The sequence below is a fragment of the Chenopodium quinoa genome, unplaced genomic scaffold (assembly GCF_001683475.1).
Source record: "Chenopodium quinoa cultivar QQ74 unplaced genomic scaffold, ASM168347v1, whole genome shotgun sequence".
Lineage (NCBI taxonomy): Eukaryota > Viridiplantae > Streptophyta > Magnoliopsida > Caryophyllales > Amaranthaceae > Chenopodium > Chenopodium quinoa.
The window spans coordinates 213994-227102 of record NW_018745030.1 but is presented as its reverse complement, the minus strand read 5'-3'; the positions used below and the strand labels follow the sequence as shown (position 1 = coordinate 227102).

Here is a 13109-nt window from a genome sequence, read left to right as displayed (position 1 = left end):
TACTTCTTTAAGGAAAAATATTTTACTAAATTATACATTTTATGATAAAATTGAATAATAGATTATTGATTAACAAGTTTTCTCTTTACTTATACTAAATTTCAAATATTAAGGCCCTTTTATATTAATTTCACTTAGAGTTTTGTGTAATCGATCACTCTACTCATGCTCTGATGCTCATAACCACCCCTGCTTGGTGTGGCCTGGCCGCAATTCGCAGCTTAATTTGTTTCCTAAATTATTTTATCACTATTGAAAATTGAAATACTTTTATTAAAAAAAAAAATCATTTAATGGATGTTAGTATTTATTACAAGTAGGGATGGCAATGGATCTGGACCCGACTCGGATCCGTGGATCCAGATCCGTTTTTCACGGATTTGGGTCTTCAAATTTTGGACCCGACGGATCCGGGTCCTGCTGACAAAAACGGATCTGGATCTGGGTCTGGGCCCTAGACCCGGATCCAGATCCGTGGACCCGTTTTTTAATTTTTCCTATTAAAAAAAACTAAAATTGTTTGTTTCTTTATTAAAAATGTTGATAATGTTAGTAATGATAAAGATTAACCCTTTCAAGAGATGAATTTTGGATGCTCATATTATATATAACATCGTTGTTTTTTCACTAGCTCATATGTAACATCGTATATTTTTTTAATGTTTATAATTTTAATTCAAAATATGAGTGTATAAGTTGGTTAATTTGGGGTTGAACTTAATTAATAACCAACAATGTAAGTTTGAAATAATTTTTTTGACCCGAACATTACATTTATTGCAAAAAATTAGGCAAAATATATTGGACCCGTTTTGGACCCGGATCCAGACCCGGATCCGTTGGACCCGATGGATCCGGGTCCGGGTCTTCATTTTCTAGACCCGACGGATCCGGGTCAGATTTGGATCCTATATACAAAAACGGATCTGGATCCGGGTCCATCCGGACCCGCTCCAGATCCGACCCGTTGTCATCCCTAATTACAAGGATACAAGGTAGTTGGCGGCTTTGATTTAACTTGAACTTTGTAAGACTGAAGGAGCTCATTGAAGCCGCAACATGGTAACAGTGTTACCTATATACAGGGGCGGAGCCAGGGGGGCTGGCGGGGGCCTTGGCCTCCCCCTTGGCTCAAAATATTAGTTAAATTTGCTCCTCATTGTCATTAATTTTGGTGTAGAGGAGTTGGTTTTTTCCATGTAATAGTATGCAAGTTGTCAAGGAATCAAATCTTATAGCCAACAAAATTTGTGTTTTTTTTAATGTAAATGTAATACATATAATCTTGGTCCCCCTCACTTAGAAATTATGGCTTCGCCACTGCCTATACATGGATTTGTGAGCTATGTATTCCAATTTTGAGCAAGTACAGTTGTGTAGTAAACCACACTCAAATATTTTATTGGTCTTTCAGAGTAAACCACACTCAAATATCTTAATAGTCTGTTAGAGTAAACCACACTCAAATCTCTTATTGGTTTTTCAGAGTAAACCACACTCATATCCAAAGGAGCAAAATCATGCTCGAATCAACTCACAAACCTTGTCTCACGGCACAAGGAGAACCAAATATATCTTGTCTCACAACACAAGAGAGTCGAAAACGTTTTTTTTCATTGCCAAACATGGCTTTTCATCATCTCTATTAGTCTATTGGAGATGTATTACGGAGAAAACTAACTCACATACTCCACTAACCAAAAAAATTCAAATTAAAGAATAGAAATTTCAAAGAGTATTAATATAGCGGAAGCAAATTATACAAATTCTACCGGTGGGTTTAACTTTCTAACCCAGCTCTGATACCATGTTAAATACGGGTCTGGGCCGCATCCGTCACGGGAGAATGCAAGTCTACCACTTTACAAGACTAAGGAGGTTCCACCTCAAAACCATATGGCAATGAGGGAAGTAGCCCCTTAGCCTTATATTGTGGTGGTAACTCTTGAATTCTTTCAATGTGGGATTCCATTACCACTTCATTCCCCCTTAAGTGTATAGTGTTTTTAGTGTGGGACAAGAGAATGCTCACATATGGGTTGTTTATGGGCTCAACACTCCCCCTCACATGTGAGGTGTCCATAGTTTTTGGCCCAGTATACTTTAGCCAGTAAGGCCCCAATCGTGAGATCGTGGGCCTGGCTCTGATACCATGATAAATTAGAGAGAAATAGTGAATAGAATGACTTGATTATTATTCATCAATAGGTAAAGCTACAAACATAAGATAGGAAACAATATTCCTGAAAAATATACCATATATCCTAATAATATATTTTCTAAATAATATCTTAACATAAGATAATACTAAATATATTATTCTCATAACAATATCTATACGGAAAATATATCACATATATTTTCCGATATATCATATCTCTAACAAGTATTATTGAACTACATTTTTTTTTGGTTGGAGATGCACGCGTACCAGTATGCACCAACGTGGCTCCACCGCTACGATTGTGCTTGGTGTGAAGCTAGTGAGAAGACTAGGCTTTGGTTATTGATAATAGTCTAAAGGGATAGATTAATTATACTTCTTCCGTTTTGTAAGTATATCTTTGTTCACATAATAAATATCCAACATATATAACATTACTTCTAAAACTTGATTTTATAGAGTTGTGTTTGAATCACATGGATAATTTAGTATTTTTTTACCCTTTTTTTTCTCTTCCTTTATCTACTACCAAAAAAGTGTATCGAGCCTCTACGATGTAATAATACAAGAAGTTTATAAAACTTAATCTCAATTATAAATTCTATCTAGATGAAGTAACATCAGAGCACCGCAATAACTTAAACCAAAAACACATCTACAACGCAAGAATTAAAGGTTTGCGATTGAGGCCTAATATCATTTTCAAATAGATCAAAATAGAAATTAAGTATCCTTCAAAAAAAAAAAAAAAAAGAATTAAGTACGGTGCTAACAATACGTCCCAATAAGTGCAAATAAATCAAGAGCAAGGCAGTTGCCCTTATATGGATACCATGATCTCACCTCTTGACTTAGAGGAGATTAGTACTTAACACTTAGATATATGATCTAGTTGGAATCGATCTAAAGTCAAGAGGTGAGATCATGGTATTCATTTGAGATATCTAATTTGCTTTTAATTTTAACTACTCTATTAAGTTAGTTGGTACAGTCGTAAAAAAAAAATTTAAAATATAATTGCATGCAAATAAATCTAGTTACAACAAAAGAAAAAAAAAAGAAAAAACCAAATAAATTAAATGTTATACAACCATCCAAATACCAAAATAAAATAAAATAAAATAAAATGTACACTACTCAATTCTGAAAAGTAATTAATCATCAAGCAAAAATAATGTACTTAATCAAATTCTGGAGCAGGAACTTCCTCTGGACTATCCAAAACCCAATCTTCATCCTCATTCAATACCATGCCTTTGTTCTTTTCAACCCACCAAGATGGAGGCACTAAACATTCCTCCTTAAGAAAATCACATGATTTATTCACTAATGCAATACTTCGCTTAATTACGAGCTTAAACTCTTCCTTAACCCCTTGCCAACCATTCACAGCATGTAATATAGCTTGCAAGTTATGCCAATCACTAGGATTTTTCGAGTCTTTAAGAAAACTCGATTTCCTCGTATCAATCTCTAGGTCGATACCTATATTTATGTACCCCAAAAGTTTAAAAGGATAAAGAGGGATCAAATCGATCACATTTCTAACATGAAGAACCTTAAGATTAGTGTATGAATCAAATCTTTTCTTGAAGGCCTTGCTACCAACTTTAGGACATCCGAACACAATAGCCGAAACCGGGATCTCCTTGGTTAGATTCTCAACGACATCGAAAGCAGTTACGACTGATAGTGTTGCACCTAAACTATGGCCGGCGAATGTAATGCTAATGTCTTCGTCTTTGTATTGATCAATAAGTTGGTTAAGCTTAGTCAAAAGTTGTGTCCTTGCACTTAGTTTTGTAAAGGGAGATTTTGGATCCTCGGATGTGTATATTGTGAGCCAACCTTCCATGATTTTTGGTTGATCGTCTTCATCATCGTCTTTGTTATCAGCATTGTCTAATAAAATATAAGATAGAAACAAAATAATCAAATCAAATAATCTAATATTCTTTAACAATGTGACTAACATTTTTATGTGCATTAATGGTACGTTTGAAATACATTTATAAATTAAGAACATTGTAATAAATGTTGTATCTTATATTTTGTTATTTATTAAAGATTTTTCATAATCAAAGTTTCTCTCTCCACAAATCATGAATTTCAATGAGACAAGCAAAAAGAAACGAAAGGAAAAGGGACAAAGGAGTAAAAACAAAAGCATTGTCATATACTCATATGAGTTATTGTAGACATTTGGGTTATTTGGTAGGTAAAGATGAAGGGTCCTATCAAGCTGGAATTTCTCATAATCAACCTGACCCAGGTTAGTGGGTTAGACAATTTGAAAGGATGGGAAAAATAAGGGAACGCCACCTCCAAATTGTCACTAGTGAGGATTGAACCTCCAACCTCATGCTTGGAAGGTGCTCTCCTTTTCTACTAGACCAAGCTTATTTTGGGTAGCGTATTTCACTTATATATTAATCATCATCTTTTGATCTTCTTATTTTTATTATAGACTACACTAGTACACTATATTTTAAAATTATGTGAAATTTCAACGCTATTAAGTTAATATTATACCTAGATTTTTCTTAAAAGTTGGTTGACAACATGACAAGATCCATGAAGGAAAAACTGTTCCTGCCAATAGGATGGTAAAGGTGTTAACATTTTATAGTTGAAGTCATGTAAAACCAGGATAGTGTAATGAATTAATGATATATTGAAATCATAAGTTATTATGATAGTACTCAAAGAATAAAGTTGGAAATAGAAGAGAACTAAGATAATTAAACTCTGTTTTATCAAAGAATTATCTACTAGAGATAATATATATACCAGTCCCCTCGTTGTTTGTTGGTTCCGTTGAATCCACTAATTTGGATGGTAAATCTTCTGCAATTCCATAAAACAATGATGTTACAAATGTAATAATTAAAGCATGTACAAGTGCACAACTATAGGATTTTAAATTTCTACAGAGTAACATTTATTGTTTGTACAAGAACTAAGCTAAGGGGACGACAATGTTACGAGATGATGTGTCAAAAAAAAAATTACAAAATGAGTGAGTGTAAGGAAAAAAAAAAAGTACGGAGTAGATACTTTAAAAAATGAGTAAATTTAATTATGAGTGGGTGTTGTTAAAAAAAAAATATTATCACCGAAACAATGTGTGGTTCCTACAGGCATGGGTACCTTGCATGGTACAGACGTTTTGCAGAAAGAACATCATATATACTTCCTTTGTTTTTATTTACTTGCAATACTTCACTTTTTACGCTTATCGATGCATTATTTCAATAGTTTATATATTTAACGGCTATTTCATGAAATGCCACTGAGCAATTTAAAAATTCACCAAATGCCATCGGACTTTTCAAAATTCACCAAATGCCACCGAGTTTTAAAAAAATTCACAAAGTGTCATTATTGTCTAACGGAGTTAACTCCGTTAATAACAAGGGCTTAATCATGACACATGTCATGATATAATTGGTCTATTTATCTTAATTCATAAAAATAAAAAAAAATAAAACAAAAAATTAAAAAAATCCCAAAAAATTTCCCAGCCACCCCCACCATCACCAAACCGTAGCCCCTGCCCTTATCTCGCCGGAAAACGGACGACCACCACATTAACCACCAAAACTCGGCCGGCCGTCCCTTTTACGCCCCACCCAACCCATCACCGACCCCCAAAACCACCCACACAAACTGCCCCGACCCCAAAAACCAACATCGAGCACGAGCTTTGGCAATAACATCACCACCGCGCAAAACCAGTCATTTCCTCCGCCCTTGAAACGACGAAATCGGCCATAGAATCCGACCATTCTGGATTTCCATGGTCGATTTCGGCCGTTTGAGGGTGAAGGGTTTCCATAGTCGGGTTTTATTTTTGGTTTCCATGGTCGATTTCGGTGGCTATGGTGATGCGTCGTGTTGGTGCGTGAGGTGGTTACGGGGGCTGGGGTGGGGATCACGGCGAGGGTGTCGGGTAGGCGAAGTTCTGTAGGTTGTCGTCAAGGTGCTGGAGTCGAGCAGGCGAAATTGTGGGCATTGCGTGAGACGGTTGCAGTGGCTGGGGTGATTTATCGGGAGGAGGAAAGGGGGATTCAGTGGGGTCAGTCTGGTGGTTATGGTAGTGGGAGGAGGAAAGGGGGATTCAGTGGGGTCAGTCTGGTTGCGTCGTTGGGGCGGGTTAGCTAGGGTGGGTTGCGTCGTCGCCGGTGCGGTTGTTCAGGGCTGGGTTGCGCCGCGGTGGGGACTGGCTGGAGGCGGAGATATGGTGGTGGCAGTGACAGACGGTGGTTGGGGCTGGGTCATGGTGGGTATTTTTTTTTTTTTTTAAGTTTTTTATTAAGTAATTAATTTACTAATTTAATAAGCAACCAATTAGAATACACCACGTGGCATAATTAGCCTTAATGACTAACGGAGTTAACTGCCGTTAGTCATTAATGGCACTCGGTGAATTTTTTAAAAACTCAGTGGCATTTGGTGAATTCTGAAAAGTCCGATGGCATTTGGTGAATTTTTAAATTACTCAGTGGCATTTGGTGAAATAGCCGTATATTTAATTATCAATATGTAAAAATTATAAATGTTAGATGTTAAAATAGTATAAACCGAGATGATCTAACAAGATTCCACAGGACTATATTTTTTCTTAGCTATAAATCGTCAAAGCTAGTCAAAGTGGAGTACATGAATAGTGTAATAGTCAAACTGTTGCAAGTATAAGAAAACAGAGGAAGTACATGTTAAGAACATACAGTTATGATGAAAAGAACATACTTTTAAAGTATAATGAGCATATGCCTAAATTAAAAAGAACATATTTGTACCATAAAAAAGTGAAAAGAACATGCGTCCATGTTCTTTGTAATGTATTTTTATTTATGATATAATGTTCATTGCTTATTGTAAAATGTTTTTTGAATTTTGTCTTAAAATTATGATGGTATATATAAGTAATGTTCATTACATAGTATAAATTATCATGTTTTTTTTATTAATGTTATAGATGTTCTTTAGATAAAAAAGAAAAATAGAAAATTGAATGTTCTTTAAAAAAAATTGATATATGTTCTTTACAAAATAATTATATATTCTTTACAAAACAGATACATGTTCTTTCTGTACCAAGCAAGGTACAAACTGTTGTACCTTAAAATTTTCATCACCAAAATAGTAAAAATAGATGGTGACAAATAGGGCTTAGTTTGAGTCCAAAAGGCTTATAACTAAATATAGAGTACTACTTATTTGGAGTACGAATTGAAAACTCCAATCACAATCATAGATTATCCTAGAAGATTATCTCTCGAAGTCCCAAAAACAATTAGAAGATTATCCTAGAATCACCTACAATTAAAGTTATAGTTTGAAGTTTATCAAAATAATAAAAAGTTGTATTTTGAAAAAGACGTGTCATTACATCATATGGTATTCAATTTAAAAAAGTGTCACTTAATTGAGCTAAAGCCACAATCCTAATTAAATCAGTATATGTACCTCTTACCATCTTATATGTATTAATTTCTTAATTTAGGAAAATTTTACAAGAATATTTTAACCTTTGTCTCATTCTCCTAAAATAATCCAACCTTTCGATTAACCTTGAATAATCCTAAGTTTACTATATACTAGATATAAGCCCGTGCAATGCACGGTTTTTAAATATTTCATTTTGTATTTTTTTTTTGGTAATTTCTTAATATTTTTTTGTTTTTATTTTCTATTCTATTATTTTAACATTAATTTAAGGTAAAATATTTTGTTAAGTTTTAAATTATTCTTATTCAAATTTAACGTATATAGAACTTGAATTTATAAATTGAAATAAATATTATCTCATTCATCACATAGTTAGATAAAATCATTAAATCAAAATATATTTTTTTAATTTCTAATTATTTATTAAAATAATATAAATCCTAATGTAAAAGATAATATAAAAGATAATTTTTGTTTTTTTTTCATAATTTAAATCTTAAATTACTAATTTTTTGTTTAATTTATTTGTAATTTATTAATGCACGGTTTTAAATATACATAATTTTTTCTTAAATGGCAACTGAAAATTAAAATTCTAGATTAATACTTCCTCCGTTATTTTATTATTGCACCACTTGGCTTTTCAGGAAGTTTCACAAATATTGCACCATTTCCTCTTCAGGAAAAAAATTATTTGTGTTCACACTACAAATACCCAACATATCCTTGCTTTTTCACACTTACTTTTTAATTTATCAATATGTCACATGGGCAATTTTGTATTTTTACCTTTCTCTCTCTTACTTTTTTCCACTATCAAAATATTTGTACCCAACCCCTATGGTGCAATAATAAAAAAAAGGAGGAAGTATATAAATCTAATTTTTCATTGGTCGAAATATTACTTTTGCTTATGCACGAATTTTTATATACATTTTGTACATAAATATTTTTTTGGTGATCTCTTAATTTTTTCTTGCATTATAAGTTTTAAAATTTTATATGAAAGTATCATATCATCAGATATTTACATAGAACCATTAACATCAAATGATAATTTATAGTTTTTTTAATAATATAAATCCTAATATCTAAAGATAATTTTTAGTTTTGTAACAAATAAAAATGATAAAATTTAGTGTTCTTAAATAATCAAAATCCTAATAAGTTACTATTCGTCGTTTTTACCTACGTGCCAAAAATTTAAAATTTCATTTGTCGCTTTTGTTTAGGTGGCGAGTGATTTTTTTAATTCTAAATAAAATAGAAATCTAAATTTTAATTGGTAAAAAATATACCTTTTCTTATGTGGCACTCTCAATGATCTCCGAAAATGCCTACTTTATTTATATATATTAGATTAGATTAGATTTTCTCCTAGCAACCCCAGTAGGTCACCTTACCCTTTTCAACCGGTTACCATCCACGTGGCAATTTCTGATTGGTCAAATTTTTATTTTTAATTTAAATAATAAATTTAAATTCTGAGTTTTATTTTTATTTTATTTTTTTAAAAAAAAAAAAAAACTTCTATCTCCTTCCCCGACCCTCTTGAAAAAAAACAACCACCAACATCACCACTCACCACAACATCCATGACCCACCCACAATTGAAAACAACACCCACAACATCAACAGCTAATGGCCGCCCAATTCAGCCTAAAATTCAATTGAGAGGGAGAAAAGAGAAGGAAATTGGTGGGAGTTGGGGTTTCGTGTTCTGGGTAGGTAGAATTGGGGTTTCGGGTATGGGTTGGGGTGGGTTGGGTTGGTGAATTCGGGTATGGCCGTATACAACTAGGTGGGATTGGTGGTTGTGAGTCTGGTGGGAGTGGGTTTGGGTGGGGTTAGTGGTGGCGGAGGTGGTGGTGGCTAAGTTACGGGCTAGTTGACAGGAAGAGGAGGTGCTAGTGGGGCGGGGTGGTTGATGGGAAAATGGGTTAGGCTAACAGTGAGGTGAGGTGAGGTTGTGCACGGTGGTGGCAAGGTTGAGAGAGGTGAAGGAGCCATTGTTAATGGCTGGAAGCTTGAAATAGTGTTGAAGAGGGGAGAAGGAAGAAGGCAGGGGAAATTAATCAAGGAAAAAAAAAAAATAACCTGAAGTTCAAGTAACCGGTCAAAAAGGCTCAGTAGTAGTAAACTTAGAATTATTTAAGGTTAATTGAAAGGTTGCATTATTTTGGGAGAACAAGCTAAATGTTGATTATTCTTGTGAAATTTTCCTATTTTTTATTTTAGCCCATGTTTCTAACTATTCCAAATCGTAAATAAGAAACAATAACTTAATCAAATACAAAGTAATTAAATTAAAACAAACTTTTAAAAACAGGAAATTAAAGTAGCACAAAAAACTCATACCAGCAGGAACACCATCATCATCTTGATCACTTAGCAAAGGTTTAGCAGACTGAAGTTTAGCACCAAGAACATCAACCCACTCATAATCTCTAATAGTCCCTCTCCAAGCCACATAAATCTCCCTCCTTCCACTCTCCTTACTCACCTCATCATTCGATACGACGACATATCCAATCCAATTGGACTCCCTATCCCACTTCTCACGTGATCTCGACCTCAGCAGAAACGCCTCAGGCACACCAACACGTGCAGTGGCATACAAAAACCCAACAACCTGAAACTTATCCAGCACCACCAGGAAAAAAGGTCTTCTGTAAGATGTCTGACTTAGCGTAGCGACTGGCACCGCAGTAGGCGGAGTTAGGGTCGTTGATGAAGGAGTCGTAGGTAACTTGACAGAAGTCGCCACAACGAAGGATCAGACGACGGAGATCGTCGTTGAGTGGGTCTAGAAGACCTTCCCAGTTGTTGGACCCTGTGAGATGGTTCCATGTTGGACCTCCTTGTGAGAGTCCTAGCTCTGGTAAGTCTGATTCGGATGCCATTTTGATGGATCAGATGAAAAATATTTGAGAAATATGAATATGATGAGTTTTGGGTGATGGAGGTTCTTTTTTTAGAAAAAGGTTGGATTTGTTTTGGATTAGGTAAGGCACTAAAGGAGTAAGTGAAGTGTGTGGAATTGTTGAAAAGTTCGGTGCATTATTGTTTAATTTGTCGGAATGTTGGACAATAATTATTAGAGAGTACGTTTTAGATTAATTACTACTCTTTTTTTTTAAATTGTTTTCGATTAATTGCAACTTAAAAAAAAAATGAGTATATAATAAATATTGCATATTCATTGTGAAGCTGCGTTAAAAGTGAATAAAAGTTATCTTTGAAATGAATAAAAATTACCCGAAATGTATAAAAATGTCACCCGCCCTATACATACAAATGATGCAATACATGTTGAATGACTAAAAATCAAATATTAGTGATTGAATTACCCGTATAAAATTTTCATTGTTGTCTACTTAATTACATAAAAATCGTATCGAATTTGGGAGGCAAGAAACGAACTGATCTTCAAGAAAACCAAGCAAAATGCTTTGGCCACTATTAAAAAAAGGAACAAAAAGTGGCTTCTTACAAGAACAACAACATTTCTAGTGATGTGGCAGATGCTACAGACTCAGACAATGATTTTCCTCCGGGTTTTGAAGACAGAGATGAAAGGAGTAACAAGCATTGCCATAATACTACTGTGAAGCTTGTTGCAGGGAATTGTGAATGCAGGACAGCTACTCTGGGTTTAAAGAAAGCAGGATGCAGGGAGAACACCATATGGACCTGGGTGCTCAACAACACTGATGGCTCTTCTTATCAAGGAGAGGCTCCTATGCAGACAGCAGATAGTGTAATCTCTATGTTTGATCTGTTACAGGTATTAGCTTAGCACTGGAGAAGCAGCTGTGACACTTGGAGGTGATCACTCAAGACATCAGACTTACCAAATGGGTGCAGGGTGATCTAGCAGGTGCTTTATATGCCAGGGGAAAGCTCAGCAAATTACAATCCTTTCTACCTCTGTTTCACTGTTTTAGTATTAGCTATTATAAGGTTTCTAGGGACTAATCTCCCTTTTTCCCGGCTGTCAAAAAAATATAAAAAAAAAATCGTATGGAATTCAAAGTTTTCTCAAAAAGACAAAATGATACCCCAAAGTGGCTAAAATTTACCCTTATACAGCTCGTTGACACTAATATGGTTCTGTTTGGCAAAAGTAGCGGTAGCGGATAGCTTTTAGCGATCGAGTAGCGGGTAACTGTTAAGGTAGGGAGTAACGGTCAATTAGTAGTGGATAGAGGTTAACTGTCAAAGTAACGGTAGATAGTATGAGTGTTTGACAAAAATAACGGTTGCAATACTAAGATATATTTCGTATCAAAATTCGTATAAATATTGTTTAAAAAGTAATAAAAATTTGTCAAATGCTACCCGCTACTATTTTTAACGTTTCAGAAAAGCTACTTAAACGCTACCTCTATTGCTAACTACTACTAGAATCACTACCTTACCAAACACTCAAATTTTTTCTACTAGTGTTTTGACTAGTCAAAACGCTAATCGCTACCTCAAACGTTACTACCAAACAGGACCTATTACTACAAACCGAATGTACCCCCAAACTTTTATATAATATTCCCTTTGTTCCTAAATTGACATAGTCTCATCCTAAATAATCCGACACTTTCCTTACCTCTACTCTCTTCTAACTTTTTAATTTAGGTTTCAATAAATCTATGCACATAGTGTAAATGTCCGTGTCATCTCCCTATGGCGGAGTTGTTTTTGTTAGAGGCCTTATTTAAGATCAATATTTGTCTTTAGTTTTCTAAGTTTTTTTGTATTGAAAACAAAAACCAAAAAAATCTATTATTAATTTTTAAAATTATCATGATTTAATAAGTTTGACCAGTTTTTGTTTTATTTTATGACATACTACCTCTGTTTTGCATTACTCGCCACAAAGAGTAGTTTTGCGGACTCCTAGGCACAAAGTTCATAAGCATAGTTATTGAAAAATAAGGGCATATATTTAAGTATTAATCCAACCAAAAAAAAATTAAAACAAATTCAGCCAAAATTAAACTAATAATCCACCACCAACAGCTCCACCCAGTAGCACTGAAACCACCCACTGCACCACCACCACACAACAACACCTAAACCACCTACCACCACCACACAACAACACCTAAACCACCCACTACCACCAGACCACCACCCAATACAACACCAAAACCGCCAGGCACCACAAAAAATCGAACCCATGCACCACCACCCAGCCGCAGCACCGAACCTACCATCGACAAACCCCACGATTTGAACCTACCACCTACGATCTAAAATCATCGACGAACCCCACGATGTAAAACCACCGATCTAAAAATCACTCACAATTTAAAATTGTTTAGGGTAAAAATACCCCTTACACGTGGTCCAATCTCATAGTGACACGTGTCCCAATCAAAGGGTGACACGTGTCCCAATGGGAAGATGACAGCACGTGTAATAAGCTCACAAAGAGCACTTCGAATGAGAGAAAAAAGGATATCTTACATCAGGGCCCAAATCCCGAGATTCT

The 13109-nt window shown here is 34.8% G+C and overlaps 1 pseudogene; it reads right to left on the bottom strand.

Annotated features, from left to right (window-relative positions):
* Nucleotides 1-3158: 3158 nt before the first annotated feature.
* Nucleotides 3159-10747, bottom strand: LOC110709108 (annotated as a pseudogene).
* Between the last annotated feature and the right edge of the window lie 2362 nt (nt 10748-13109).